The sequence below is a fragment of the Miniopterus natalensis genome, chromosome 19 (genome assembly GCF_054644295.1).
Source record: "Miniopterus natalensis isolate mMinNat1 chromosome 19, mMinNat1.hap1, whole genome shotgun sequence".
NCBI lineage: Eukaryota > Metazoa > Chordata > Mammalia > Chiroptera > Miniopteridae > Miniopterus > Miniopterus natalensis.
The window spans coordinates 16,338,833-16,354,320 of record NC_142099.1 but is presented as its reverse complement, the minus strand read 5'-3'; the positions used below and the strand labels follow the sequence as shown (position 1 = coordinate 16,354,320).

Here is a 15,488-nt window from a genome sequence, read left to right as displayed (position 1 = left end):
GCAACACAGTCTGGGAACTGGAAAGGGATGGACAAGTGATAACTACTTACCAGGTCCAAGAAAGCTAACTCCCATACAGACAGTAGACAAAGCTGGAAAGAAGCAACTCTCTCAACATCACAGAATCTCCAAAGGACTCAGGAGCCAGAAGCCCAAACTCTTTGGAACATGGAGTGAAAGGGCTGTATGAAAGAAGGAAGACTGAGTGACTACTATCTCAAGAGCAGTTAGAATTCTCCAGATTCCCTCATCTTCTCCATACTTCCCCTCCCCCACCTTGGCAAGAGTCAGAGTTTTATGAGTCCCCTGAAAAGGGGGTAAGCAAGGGATTCTGCATCTGCAGGATAGCAGGTGCAGTGAAGGCATAGGTACCTGATCCAAAACACGGGAGTGAAGAGCTGTGCAGAGTGAATGCCGAATTCAACAAACTCCTGCCCTCTTCCCCCACTGGGCTTCAAGAACTCTAGTAAAAAGACACTTGCACTCCAGCCAACTGGTCTAACTGAAGCCATGTGATACAAGAGACAAGAGGACTATCTTCACGAAGACTCTCACCTCAATTGAACTATCTCTCTATTTTTTTTTATTTTTTTAAATATATCTTTTATTGATTTCAAAGAGAGGAAAGATGAGGGAGAGAGAGAGAGATAGAAACATCAATGATGACCGGGAATCGAACCGTGATTGCCTGGATCTTAGGTCGACACTCAACCGCTGAGCCACGCCCGGCCGGGCTGAACCATCTCTTTAAAAGTACAGAATATGCTAGTGAGCCAGGTCCAGGTTCTTACTTGTCCTCGGCTGTTCTGACCTTGGACTGATTGAAGTTTTATGTTCTCCTCTGTACCCTCCAGTTTAGGCCAGCTGAGGACTTGTCTTACAAAGGCTCACCCAGCTTCACCCTCCCCTGAGGCCTGCAGTAGGTGTGAGATAAACAGAAAACACAAAGCAGCGACTCCATCTGACCACATTTCTAACAAATGCCCAAAGCCTGGTACACACTACAGCTCTGTCAGATGCCACCACTGGGGTCACTCCTAGGTTTCTTGCTCATGATCTTGCCCACTGACATCCCCAAGGGACCCTTATAAACTCTCAGAAACTCTCACAGCCAAACAATGATCGGGAGAGTCTATTCAACTTATCATTTCCTAGAAGTCACATCATAGTACCAATAGTGCCCTGTCAATACACAGATAGATTTCAATCATCTCTCAGATTTCCAAAGACAACATAACGTACTATTTAGAGATTCACATACCAGTGGTGAACTACACAGCTTCGTTGTCACAGGAGAGTAAAGATATAAATGGGAGCAGCATGGCGCCTGTGCTTAGATCACACCTGGTCTAGCACGTGCACTCATGGCTCTAAGTCACACCGAAGACTTAGTTAACCCCCTAGGAAACATAGGGCACAAACAACACCTCTTGGGGTGCTCCGAAAGAGAGTAACACAAAGGGCCAAGGCCATCTCCTCCACAGACCACCTAAGGGTTCCAGGTACTACTTGTGTTAACTGATAACAATTAAGAGGGTTTTTTTTTTTAAACATCCTTTGAAAACCCCCAGGTGATAAGAGTGGTAGAGAAAAACCATCAAGAAATTGGGCTTTCAGATGAATTCAAACCCAGACTCCAAAATCTGCTAGCTATCACCTTAGTTAATTTACATAACTCATTAGAACTCATTCTCTTTATCTGTAAAATAAGGGTCATTATGGTCACACACTTTTTTTTGTTCAGTCCATACCATTCACTTCACACATGTGTTAAACAAATACTTATTGTGCACTTCTTATATGCCAATTGCTGTATGGGCATGCAGGATGCATCAGTTAAAAAAGCAAAAGAAAGAGATTTATAAAAACTTCAGGCCCTTTTAGAACTTACATTCTAAAGGAGGATATAAACTAGTAATAAATGAACATAGTGAACATACAGTAAATTGGAAGGTAAGTCCTAGGCAAAAAAAAGCAGAGGATTGGAAGTTCAGAGAGGGACGGTGCAGTCTACAATTTTAAATAACAGTATTAAAATAGCTTCAATGAGGCTGGCCGGGCATGGCTCAGTGGTTGAGCATCGACCTAGGATCCAGTCAATCGGGGTTCGATTCCCGGTCAGGGCACATACTGAGGTTGCAGGCTTGATCCCCAGTCGGGGGCGTGCAGGAGGCAGCCGATCAATGACTCTCATCATTGATGTTTCTTCTCTCTCTCTCTCTCTCTCTCTCTCCCTTTCCTTTCCTCTCTCTGAAATCAATAAAGATATATATATTTTTAAAAATAGCTTCGATAAGAAAACAACTGAACAAAGGCTTAAAGGAAAGTCTGCAAGAGATCAAGGTCCCAAATAAGCAGGGTGGGGTCACAGGCTGTAACTTTTGGGCTATTCTCAGGAAGGTGACACTCTTAATATTAGTAACTAGTATTTATTGAACACTGCCTATATGCTAGGCATAGTGCTAAATTTTAAAATATGTCATCTCATTTAGTCCTAGCAAACAACCCTATGAGGCCAAACTGAGGCTGACAGAGATAATGTGCTCAGGGACACAGCTGTCACTCAAGTCGAGGTAGGTGTATTTGAACTTTGGGCCGGGTGCTTCTGAGGCTGTCGGTCTTCGCCCCCAGGATGCTATGCCTCTCAGATTTGTTTTCAGACACAAGGGGAAACAGAGGCACAGAGTGGCAGGTTCCAGACAATGTAGCTCCCTTCACCTGCATACCATCCTGCTGCCTTGCTGAGCAGGCCTAACCAGAATATTATATAAATTAGACGGAAAGTCTGCTAGACAACAACCCTCCATGAACAGAAGATAGACAAACATTGTAGAATCACCTTACTGGGGTTTTAAATAATAGATAAGAACATCTTCGAGCTAGACAGACTTTCCCAAAATGTGCTTCTCAGCACTCCAGGCCCAAAAGGTACTACAAAGAAGCAGTGGGGCTCCTGTAGGCAGGGAGGCCCCGTGTCTGCAGGGTCCACCCCGTGGCTGGTACATGGGAAGACTCAGTAATGAACTGAGTTGCAAAGAAAAATGTGCAGCCTGGCTTAATCCAGTGCTGCTCAGGCACAGTCAACCACAGAGCCACGTGACCTGTGTGGAGAGTGGGTCTACGGCGCTGAGGCTTAGCTAGCACCGCACCCAGGCAGGAAATGGATGGTGTTTTCAAGACTCCTCTCAATCAAACGAGAAAATATAGTTTCAATGCAAGCTCACATTTTTGTCTGGAAAGAAAGCCCTCTCCTGAGTTAAAACGCTGGGGAGGATAGCAAGGCCTTGGTACACAAGAAAACAAAAATGAGAAATCTTACCTCGAGCCTCAGTTTCACAGAGTAACAGGCAGAAACTGAAACCAACAGACATTTCTGTGAAAGAGGTCACCTGCAGGAGCCCTGTGACCCAGCAATGTTCTCAAACAATCTAGAATAAGCAAGAGGTTTCCCAGCACGAAGCTGAAGTACAAAATAACGGACTCCTCAATGGACATGGCAGCCTAAGGAGTCCATCAACACAGAAAAGAAGGGGACAGAGGGCAAGATGCCCCCACACACACTTTCCCTGAGGCTGTGAGGCTGCCACTTGCTGCATGAGTGGCAGTGCGGACTTGGGCAGCTCCAATATATTTAAAAAAAAAAATGGGGGAAGTGGCACTGGGTGACATTCTTCATGAGAGAGATGAGTAATAGTGTCAAAAAGTGCATGGTCTGCTGCCCCTATAGATGTTAGTGTAACACCTCCCCCACTGAAACAGTGAGCCAGCAACAAATAGCAAATGTCACAGAAAACAAATCTCTTACAGTTGGGTCGTTGCTCAGCTGAGGCTTGGGAGGGAGGAGGCCTACTGAGAACACAAAGGTGGTGGAAGTCACACCACAAAGTCCCTTTGGCACCGTCACAGGCAACATAACTGAGCATCCCTGGATGCCAAGGTCATACTAAGGTGGTTTTTAAAAATTAAATTTATTGGAGTGACACTGGTGAATAAAATCATGTAGGACTCAATTGTACATTTCTATGACATATGATCTATATATTGCATTGTGTGCCCTCCACCCACAGTCAAATCTTCTGCCTTCACCATATACTTGACTCCCCTTACCCTTTACTACCCCACCGTCTTCCCGCTTATAACCACCATAATGTTGTCTGTGTCTGTGAGTTCTTGTTTGTTTGTTTTGTTCATTTGTTGCTTTCAGTTTTATATCCCACATTTGAGTGAAATCATATGGTTCTTAACTTTTTCCGTCTGACTTATTTTACGTCTCATAAGGTTTTTTTAAAAAATAGATATATACTTCATCTTATTTAAATAAACATCAAAAGCAGCCATGATCAACGCTGTTAATAACGTAAGCATTGGAAACCAAAGGCAGAAGATGCATCTCTCTCTCCCTCTCTCTCCCTCTCTCTCCCTCCCTCCCTCTCTCTCTCTCTCTCTCACACCTCACACACACACACACACACACACACACACACCCCTCCATTCCCAATCTATTCTTTTATAAAAAAAGAGCAAATTTAGAGCAGGGAGTCAGTTCAAACTGACCTGCCTTGCCTCAATACCAGTAGACAAAGAGCGATGTGCTGAAAACAGATTAGCAATCAGTCTCTTCTAACGCTGCCCCCATGCCCCCAAGGAGGGTGCCACTTCCTTATGTCCCCTTCTGCTACTGCTCTGAGTCATGGCACAGCTCTGGTCTCATGCACCCTGAACGTGGCAAAACCAAGCCTGGGGCCCAAAGGATAGCAAAGCTGTAGCTGCTATTAGAATTTTGTCAAGTTAGGGCTTCATTATACTATGGGATCAATAAGGCTGTTGTGTGATAATCCTGCTGTCCTCACCACCACCAGCACCACCACAATTCCCTTCCTGTCCCAAAACTGAGTGCACAAGCAGAGACACAAGTTAGAAGACAAAGATGGGCTTTATTCTGTTATTATTCACTAAACAGATCCCCAGTGCTTCAAGTACATATAGGGCACATAGTAAATGAAATACCTGTTAAATGATTACTTGCTGTTGAATGAAACCAGAGTTAGTCTTCCTCTAGGAGGTAAGATGGATAACAAATCACTTGATAATTTGGCCAAGTGTTTTTGCATTTATGTAAATAGAAGAGATGCAGAAATGAGCCTATGAAGAAGCTTTGGGACAAGTCTACAGGTTTTCTTGTTTTGTGATTTTATGTGTTTTCATTAACTCCTCGAGTGCTGTGAATCAGGGATCTCTAGGTTGTATATGTGGTTCCTACAAGGTCTTCTTTCCCACGAGCACCTGGCTGCACCTGTGTTCGAATATTGCTACTTTACACAGCAAGGTGGGAAGGGACTGAGATCCTTGCATGAAGCAGGAATCTTAGAAGCAGGCACAGATACACAGTGGCCTCAGTCTCTCTCTCCCTTGATAATCTTCTACCTCACTTTATAACCTGACAAGTCTGTGATTTTAGCTTCACTCAACAGGTGTCAAAGGCAAGCCTCATTTTTTCTCTTCTTCGTTGACATCACCTAGTGTCTGCCCCACCCACCCCACCCCCCATACCCTTCCTCATCATTTGACCTATGGTTTCCTCAACCATTCCTTCACAACAGAATACTATTACACTCTTCTCCTTTCTGGCCATTTTTTCAAGGTCCCCATTTTTTTCTCCTATTCTGTACATTCCCCATTCTCCTGTTTGTTCATCTTTATTTCACACACTCATTCTTACTCACCCAATTTGACTTTTGTATGTGTTTTTCTTGTGGAATTACTCATATTTGTTCTTACTTTCTTCTTTCTATCTTCTTCCCACCTCCCTCCCTTTTTTAACCTTTGCCATTTGTACAACTGAACTTCCTTGTTCTTCTCTCTGGGTTATTCTTACCCTTCTCCCCCCCCCCCCCTCAAATTATATAGAGTTTGGCTTCTACATTCTTATTTAGAAGGAAAATGCTGTAATTCTTAAATTTTCATTACTCATATCTTTGGACTTTATCTCAGACCCTTTTGGGCTTCTAGAGTTTTTATAGACCAACACTGATGTACAGCAAAACCTTCCGGTTTCAAGCTTCTTTTCTTCACCTGTAAACTTAATCCACTACAGTAAAGGAATGTACATAAGCCCAAATAGGTTAGGAGGGACACCCATCCCCAGAAAATCATCACTATTTTAACCTATAAAGCCGTTGTTCATAAAAAATCCAACTCACACCCAACTGGTATGGCTCAATTGGTTGAGCATCTTACCATGTACCAGGAGGTTGCTGGTTCAATTCCCAGTCAGAGCACATGCCCAGCTTGTGGGTTCAATCCCCAGTGTACGAGGCAGCTGATCAATGTTTCTCTCTTACTGATGTTTTTATTTCTCTCTCCCTCTCCCTTCCTCCCTCTGAAATCAATAAAAACATTTTTTTTTTTTTTTAAATCTGGCTCATAAGGTCCGTTATCTGACCTGACTCCACACTTATTCCATAATGAAAGCACTATCTTTGTGGCATTTTCTAGAAACAATCTGGTAATTGTTTAACATTGCAGGGACCTGTAGCAGTGATACCAGCTGGGGCAAATAAAAAGCTGGTCAGAGAATCTGGGGAAGAAAGTATCAATAGGGAGCTCTGAAAATCTCTAACATGTTACTGAGGGTCTAGAAAGATGCTCACATTTGAGGACTATGTGTATGTCAAAGAAAGATATAAAAACCTTAATCTCTCAACTCTGAACTAGAAGCTCTGCACAAGCAGGAAGAAAGGGCTAAGGCAGAGTTGTAAACTTCTAGAATGCTGAAGGCCTACCCCAACACACAGAGACAATGTCCCAATGAAGAGTAGGAAATTTATTTATTCAAGGAATTTAAGGAAACTTCCATCCAAACCTTAGCTCATTATTAAGCTAAGTAACAGAGACATTGGTGACCTCACACAAAGAATACAGACTTTACAGAATTAAGTCAGGAAAGTTAATAAGCAAATTGCAGTAACGGCAACAACAAACAGAAACAAAATACCACCACCAACCAAAATCTAAGGGATAACAGAGTCTGATTTCCATAATTGCCTCTTTATATTATTTAAAATATCTAATATTCACCAAAAAATTAAAATACATACCAAGAAACACTTCCATGAGAATCAATTGGTATATCCTGTCAAGACATGTCCGGAGAGAAATTTCCAATATGGATACAACCAAACTCTCTCGTGTCTGGTGGTTAATGTGATGGCATTCAACTCAGTTTTTAATATGGAGTCATTTCTTACTTCCATTGGGAAATTTATGAAGCTGATTCCTGATCACAGACCTAATGATCTGGAAACCATCATCAGACCCAAGGCCCAGGTTATTTACTTTTTTACCAGGTTTCCCAATGTGAGTAGATTCAGGCCCAAGCACAAAAACAACCCATTTATAGAAGATACTCACCCTTAAAGGAAAAGGCAATAATGCCCCATTCCTGGCTCTCTCTTTCCAACAGGAACAGAGCGGTTCTAATAACTTATTGAAGAATGTTGACACAGAGTCTGGATCCTGTGATACCGCAATACAACAAGAAAACCTAGGTAACTATTTAGTGTCATAATTTAAAATGCACAATAAAGTACAGCATAGGAAATATGGTTGATAATATTGTAATAACTATGTATGGTGTAAGGTGGGTACACTTATTGGGGTGACCATGTCGTAAGTTATATAAATGTCGAATCACTATGTTGTACACCTGAGAATAACACAGTATTGTATACCAACTATAATGGAAAAATTTTTAAAAAAATGTTTAACCTATTAGAAATTCAAGATAATTTCCCATCATGAGGAAAATAAACAAAATCCATGTGACACTGTGAGTGGAGATGATGACATGGACATTTACACATTGTCTGGCCTCATAGGTGGGGACATGATAAAGACCCGGAGAGTTATTTTAAGGTATTAATGCATCTTATGGACTTAGGACTCAATTTCCAAGTATCTGTCCTTGGAGAAACCTTCACAGATGTCCCAGATTAGAAGCTGTGCAATGAGGTTGTTACCCACTTTGGATCTGGTTTATCTGAAATATTCCAGCTGAAAATCTGTATTCTACATTTAAACAGCTTTGAAAAAGACTCCAGAATTTCCTCAAGAGATCAGATATTATAAGAAAATCTCTCTGGAAGGGTGACATGACTCCCTTTCTTAGGAGGCCCTACACGGTAAATTCAGGTCTCTGCTTACAAGAGAACCTAGAAAAGATTTGTGACAGATGGGGCTAAGTCACAAACTTGCAGCCTAAGACAGAATCTGCATAACTTTCCAGAGTGTGCCCATATTTACCTGATCAGTGAGGAAAGAGAAACTGCAGAAGAAGCTAAGCCTGTTGCCTGTCACAGCTGATACAGAGCCATACGTTACAAACCTGTGGCAGCTTCACATCTCCAGTCCCTGTTACCACCCCAATTTAAATGAAAAACAATTCAAATTAAGAACATTCCTAGGGATGTTCTGATGGCTACACATGTCCTCAGCATCACATGGAGGAGGCCATTAAAAAAAACACAGAAAATCATGTGGCCAGTTGTATAACCACATTCAAGAATCCTATATGTGGTATCACTTTGAATTTCCAGTTGAATCAGTTTTTATCCTTTGTACTGAATGACCCTGACTGAATTCTTTCATTTTACCACCACGGTAGCCAAACTGTATCTTCAAATGTTTGCACTTGGCTGGGTGTCCACCTAGGTTGCCAGGTTATCATGAGAGCTTTGTTGTGTCCTCAGAGGGCCACAGAGTCTGAAATAAGAATCTGGTTGCTACCATACTAATCGAGCAAGCATCTCAGAATTGTCTGCAACTAAAGGGCTGCTTTAGCACTTTTCTTTTAGCAAATTCATCGCTATGGTGCAGGAAGTTTTAAGTGAAGGTATTAATAAGGATTCTCAGAGTTGCATATGTATTTATGTTCAAGAAAGTTGCAAGGTAAACAGCTGTAATTTGGAGACACATGGGAAATACACTAAGTGGGGCCATCTCACCCATAAAATGAACACTGAGATACCTGTTTCAATTTTTTCCCAAGGGTAAAAACAGAGAAATAAAAATATTTATTTTAAAAAACAGTAACTGTGATATTAACAGTTCTCGCAAATATTTGCATCTAGTTGCAAATATAATCTTTTCAAGATAAATCACTTATGATTCCAATAATCAAGTTCCTGTATTTGTTGATATAGTGATGTTCTGAATGGCTAAAAGGTTATAAAATAATTTTTTAAGAAAGGGCCCATTGCAATATAAAGAAAAATAAAGGTGGGTATTACAAGGCTTCAATACCCCCTTTTCAGTAATGGGTATAGCAACAGACATGAACAACAAGAAATTAGAAGCCTTGAATAAAACTATAAATCACATAGACCCAGCAAATATCTACAGAATACTCCTTCTACACCCTACCATAAATAGCAGAAAATACATATTTTTCTCAAGCACACATGAAGCAGTCTACAGAATACGTCATAAAACAAGTATCAATAAATTTAACAGGTTGAAATCATACCAAGTATGCTTTCAGACCATAATGGAATAAAATTAGAAACCAATAACAGAAGGAAATTTTAGAAAATGACAATATGTGGAAATTAAACACTGCTTTCCCAAATAAATAATGGATCAAAAAAGAGAATACAAAAGTAATTAGTGAATGCTTTGAGATGGAATAAAAATGAAAGACAACATACCAACATTTATGGGATGTGCCTGAAGCAGTGCCTGGGGGAAACTTACAGTTGCAAATGCCTATGTTAAAAATAATAATAAAGCATCAATAACCTAACTTTCTACCTTAAGAAACTAGAAAAGATAGAATGAATTATGTGCAAAGCACACAAAGAAAACAGTAAAGATCAGAATAGAAATAAGCAAAATAGAGATTAGAAAAACAATGGAGCCCAGCAGGGCGTGGCTCAGCTGTTGAGCACTGACCTAGGATCCCAGGCGATCCAATCGAGGTTTGATTCCCATCAGGACACATGCCTGGGTTAAGGGCTTGGTCCTCAGTTAGGGGCCTGCGGGGGGCAGCCAATCAATGACTCTTTCATCATTGATGTTTCTACGTCTCTCTCTCCCTCTCCTTTCCTCTCTCTGAAATCAATAAAGATATATTTTTAAAAAAAGAAAAAAGAAAAAAAAGAAAAACAATGGAAAAATTCAGTGAAACCAAAAGCTAATTCTTTGAAAAGATCAACAAAATTGACAGTTAGCTAGACTAACAAAGAAAAAAGAGACAAGACTAAATTACTAAAATCAGGAATTAAAAAGAAAACACTACCAACTACAGAGAAATAAAAGAATGATAAGGGAACAATTATATGTCCACACAATTAGATAACTTAAATGAAATGGATAAATTCTTAGAAAGATACAAATTACAGAGATTGACTCAAGAAGAAATTGAAAACATGTATGGATCTAAGTCCAGACAGCTTTACTGGTGAAATTCATAAAAGCTTTCAAGAATGATTGATGCCAACCATTCACAAACTCTTCCAAAAGATAGAAAAAGAGGAAACAATTCCCAACTCATTCTTTGAGACTAGTGTTACCCCAAAAACAAATCCAGAAAAAGACATCACAAGAAAAAAAATTATGGACCAATATTCCTCAGTAACAAAGAATCAAAAATATTCAACATACTGCTAGCAAACCAAATTCAGCAACAAATAAAGAGAATTATATACCATGACAAAGTGGAATTTATGCACTCAAGGTTGGTTTAGCATAAAAAATAAATCAATGTACTACATCATATTAATAGAATTAAGCCAAAAACTAGATGATCATCTCAACTGATGCAGAGAAAGCATTTGAAAAAATCCAACGCCTGTTCCTAAACAAAACATTCAACACACTGTAAGTAGAAGAGAACTTCCTTGATATGATAAAAAAAATCCATGAAAAACCCACAGGCAACATCATAATTAATGGTGAACAGTTGAATGCTTTATTCCTACAATCAGGAACAAAACAAAGATATGTGCTCTCACCACTTCTATCCTGCAGTACACCAGAGGTTCTATCACAGTGACTGGAAAAGAAAAAGAAATAACAGGAACCTGAATTAGAAAAGAAGTAAAGCTGTCTATTTGCAGATGACATAATCTTGTAAAAAGATAATCCTAAGGAATCCCTGAAAAAGCTACTAGAATTTATAAACAAGTTCAGAAAATTGGCAAGATACAAGATAAATATACAAAAATCAACTGCATTTCTATATACTAAAAATAAATATCTGAAAAAAATTAAGAAATAATTCCATTTGTAGTAATATCAAAAACTATAAACTATTAGGAGTTTATTTAACAAAAGAAGTGCAAGACTTGTATATTGAAACAACAAAATATTGTTTAAAGACATTAAAAGGACACAAATAAATGGAAAGGCAGTCCATGTTCATGGGTCAGAAGACTTAATTCAGTACAAAGGACAAAAATGGGTTCAACCAAGTTGATCTACAGATTCCTGAGTTGATCTAAAGATTCAATACAATGTCTATCAAAAACACAGTTTTTTTGTTTTTGTCCCCCCCCCCGCCAGAAATGACCAAATTGATTCACGAAATTCATGTGGAAATGAAAATGAACTAGAATAGCCAATGCAATCATCAAAAAAAAGACAAAAGAAGGACAAAGCTGGGGGACACACTTCACAATTTCAAAACTCACTACAAAGCTACAGTAACCAAGGCAGTGTACTGGCATTAGGATAGACATATAGATCAATGGAAAGGACTTAAGAGTTCAGAAATAAACTTTTACACTTACGATCAACTGATTTTTTTACAAGGGTGTCAGGACAATTAAAGGGAAAGAATAGTTTTTACAACAAATAAAGCAGATGTGTGGTTTCCAGGGACTGGAGGCGAGGAAAGAATGGGAAATGACTGTAATAGGTCGTTGCTTTGGGGGTGATAAAAATATTCTGGAATCAGATAGTGGTAACAGTTACAAAACTCTATAAATATACTGAAATCACTGAATTGTATACTTTAAAAGTAAATTTTGTGGTATATAAATATCTGATTAAAATTGTTATTGAAAAAATTATTAGAAAATGTATAACAGGCAAAAATGGCCACCCTTCACTCTCCCCAGACAGTCCTCTGCATTGCCCTGAGCTCCCTCCTTTCCACCCTTTCTCCTCTCCAGTTGTGTTTTCCTTTCTCTTTGACTTTTCCCCTCCTTCTCACTCACTGGGATTAAAGGCCCTCTGATGCACCTCTTGCTTTGCATATGAAAACTCTGCATCACCCCGGAAAAGGACCAACCCAGAGAAGAAGAGTAAACTCCTGGCCTGGGGATCCACAGGGAGCAGAGGCCCCTCTAAGGCCCCTCGGGGCTTTCTATCCTAGGAAGGGAAAAGGTGGCTACAGGATCTCAAACTCAGGGATTCCCCTTCTTCCCTGGGACTTCCTAACCCACAGCTTAACTTCAGACCCTTTCAACCTTGGCTTTCTTCTTCCCTGGGCTCTTTCTTCCTCTCTCCCCAGCACCTCCCTTCCCCCTCCCCATCACATTTTCCTCTCCTCCTCAAACCTCTCCTCTACTCAGCCTGACCACCTTGCTCCTTCTAACTCTAGTAGCTTTTCTCAAAACTCCCTTCTTTTTCCCCCACTGACCCCACATCCCCTCTAAGGGTGTCTGTGGCTGCATCACCAAGGCCCACCCTCCCACATCCAGCCACTGAACAAGAATATACTGGCCAATGGAGTCATGTGACAGTCTCCCAAAGAATTAAAACCCATCACCAAATTTCCCTGCAAGGTATGTAATAGATAAAAGTAGCAAGTAACTCTTTATTAGGCAGTATTGGCTCCTGAAGAGTGAAGTTTATTTCCTGCACTGGGCCCATCTTCCTCCTAACCCCCTAGAGGTAGTAGTAGTGTGTAACAAAGAGAAGGAAGAACAAATTTCACTTCTCTGAGGTGTGGATTAGTCCTCTTAAGAGCTTAACACTTTGTTAAGCATAAGAAACTGATGGATACTTAGACCATGGAAGTGCACATTTTGCAATATTACAGGCCACACACGCTCCTGCACTCAAATATTCTCCAATGGCTAGTATCAATGTAATTTTGTGTCTGTGCATGCTGTGCTGACTTCTCCTCCAATTCTGAGGATTTTCTAACAACTGATAAAATTGATTGGGTAAACTAGTTCTAACCCTTTCCTTTCTACCCACTCTCCTCAGAAGTGAGGATGGGAATGTCTCCAATACCTCATTCCCAGGCTCCAGGCTCCCAGGGAGCCCAAAAGAAGGAGCTTCAACTGCTCACCCTGTCCCACCACCCCAGGGCTGGGAGCAGGTTGGCTTTATAGTCCACAGCCTGTGCAGCTGCAGAGAGCCCTGTGCTTGGTTTAATGTTCCAATGTCACTGCCTTGAAATTCTTAATGAATTTGAACTAAGGGCCCTGCATTTTCATTTTGCTCTGAGCCCTACAAATTATGTAGCTAGTCCTGGCTGGCAGTCATCTGTGAAATAAGGAGACATGTGCTAGGTCAGCTTTTGCCCTCTTCTCGCTCCCCTCCTGTTTCATGCAACAAATTACCCTGCTTTTCTGCTCCTGACAGGGGGACAGAAAGAGAAAAGGAGGGAGAGTTGAGGAGGATGTATTTTTCTCAGATGTATAAGTAATCAGTTCAGGGTCATTATTCTGTACTGGATTCTGAACTTTTATCTAGTATCTTATTCTGCTTCAATGTCAGAGAATTACCTAATAGAACGTAATCCAAGATCTCTTCTGAGCATAAAGAAGTATGGAAAAATTACCAGCTTCTTCTTCAAAGTCAGCCCTTCTCCAGAATTGACTAAGGAATATAATATTCTGACATGAGAAGCTCCCGATGCGTGTCCCAGGACCCACCACTCCAGGACTGACAATCAGCACCCCACCCCACAGAAGTCACCGTGCCCTTCTCTCCCTCCCCTGACCCTCCAGAATTCCTCAACCATTCCATGAAGAAATGCCTTCTCTCCTCTTCTGTCTTCAAGGGTCTCTGAGCACCAATTCTTATCTCTGTTAATATAGGAAATACAAGGAAACAGACACCCAGCCCACACACGGTGAGGCCATCTCCTCACTTACTCCCACCAAGTCATACTGCCCTTCCTCTGGCCTGAGGTCTGCTCAGCTAGATCAGGACCAGCTCACTCAGATCAAGAGCCATGGCCTGGGAGGGACAGTGGCCAACTGGGAGAATTTCCAGATGAATAAGATGACCTTTAGGTCCTCCTGTGTTTTCTCAGCCCACCATCTCTACCCAGGCCTCAGTGAGCACCTCTTTTCATAAGAAAACAGTCCTGCTTTCACTCCCCAGAGTGGCCACAGTGTAGGAAACCACACATTGACCTATACGTAGAGACGACCTTGACATTAGAAGGGTGCCTGTGGGGCAGGGTTGGATCACTAATCTTAGCAGCATCACTGGATTATTTCACTGGCTTTTCGTGCAAGTTCTACAGATAGGAGGGGTTTTTCCCTGATGGGGTGTGGAGGAAAAAGAAGAGTGAAGAAGGGGAATTACTCATGACATTCACCTTCCCGCTCTACCAGATGCTTTGGTAAAAATAATGTCAAAGGACACTGCTCAATAATATTACCAGTCAGACTCCCAAAATGGACTGAGTTGTTATAATGCAGTATTCAAGGACAAGGTTGGGATACTTTTCCACCAAAACACCTAGAGTATGCTTATGGAAGGTTCTCAATTGGTGCCTGAATTAGTACTGACTTATATTTGTTGTGATTCACTTGAATGCAGTTTTGTCCCCTACTTCTCCAGCCAGATTATAAGCTACTTAAGGGAAGAAACTCTTTCATAATTCTGTTGAATAGTCCATTGGACATTTCACAATTTTGAGCATATTATAGTAACCCACAAACAAGAACATCCTAGAAGAATCTAGGAGAAATAGATTCCACCAAGAGACAGTGGCCACATCCCTCCTCAGAGCACTTGGGAGAACTCAGAACTTTTTCAGATTTCCAGGGGTACAAGCTATTAGTTTGTTAAGCCATCTTGAGATGGAACAACACTTGCGCTTGGGGCTTACTGTAAGAAAAGGAAATTGGACATGAGGTTGTTCAAATCAGACATTTAATTGTACAAGAAGGATAACTGAATAAATAACCTAAGGTATGTGTACCTTTTGAAAGGGAAATATCACCCAGAGCACTTTGGATTTGGCCAAGTTCTGTTCTGCTTACCCGATACCCAAGTAAACTTAAGAGGAGTAAACATTAACTCTGATACCCTCCCCCCCCCTTTTTTAAATATATCTTTATTGATTTCAGAGAGAGGAAAGGAAAGGGAGAGAGAGCAAAACATCAATGTTGAGAGAGTCACTGATCAGCTGCCTCCTGTAGGCTCCCGACTGGGGATTGAGCCCACAACCCAGGCATGTGCCCTGACTGGAAATAGAACCTCAATCTCCTGGATTTTAGGTCGATGCTCAACCACTGAGC

At 41.0% G+C, this 15,488-nt stretch overlaps 1 pseudogene; it reads left to right on the top strand.

The window, feature by feature from the left end:
* Positions 1-4,336: 4,336 nt before the first annotated feature.
* On the top strand, positions 4,337-8,127 carry LOC107543742 (tRNA-queuosine alpha-mannosyltransferase-like; annotated as a pseudogene).
* The last annotated feature ends 7,361 nt before the right edge of the window (positions 8,128-15,488 follow it).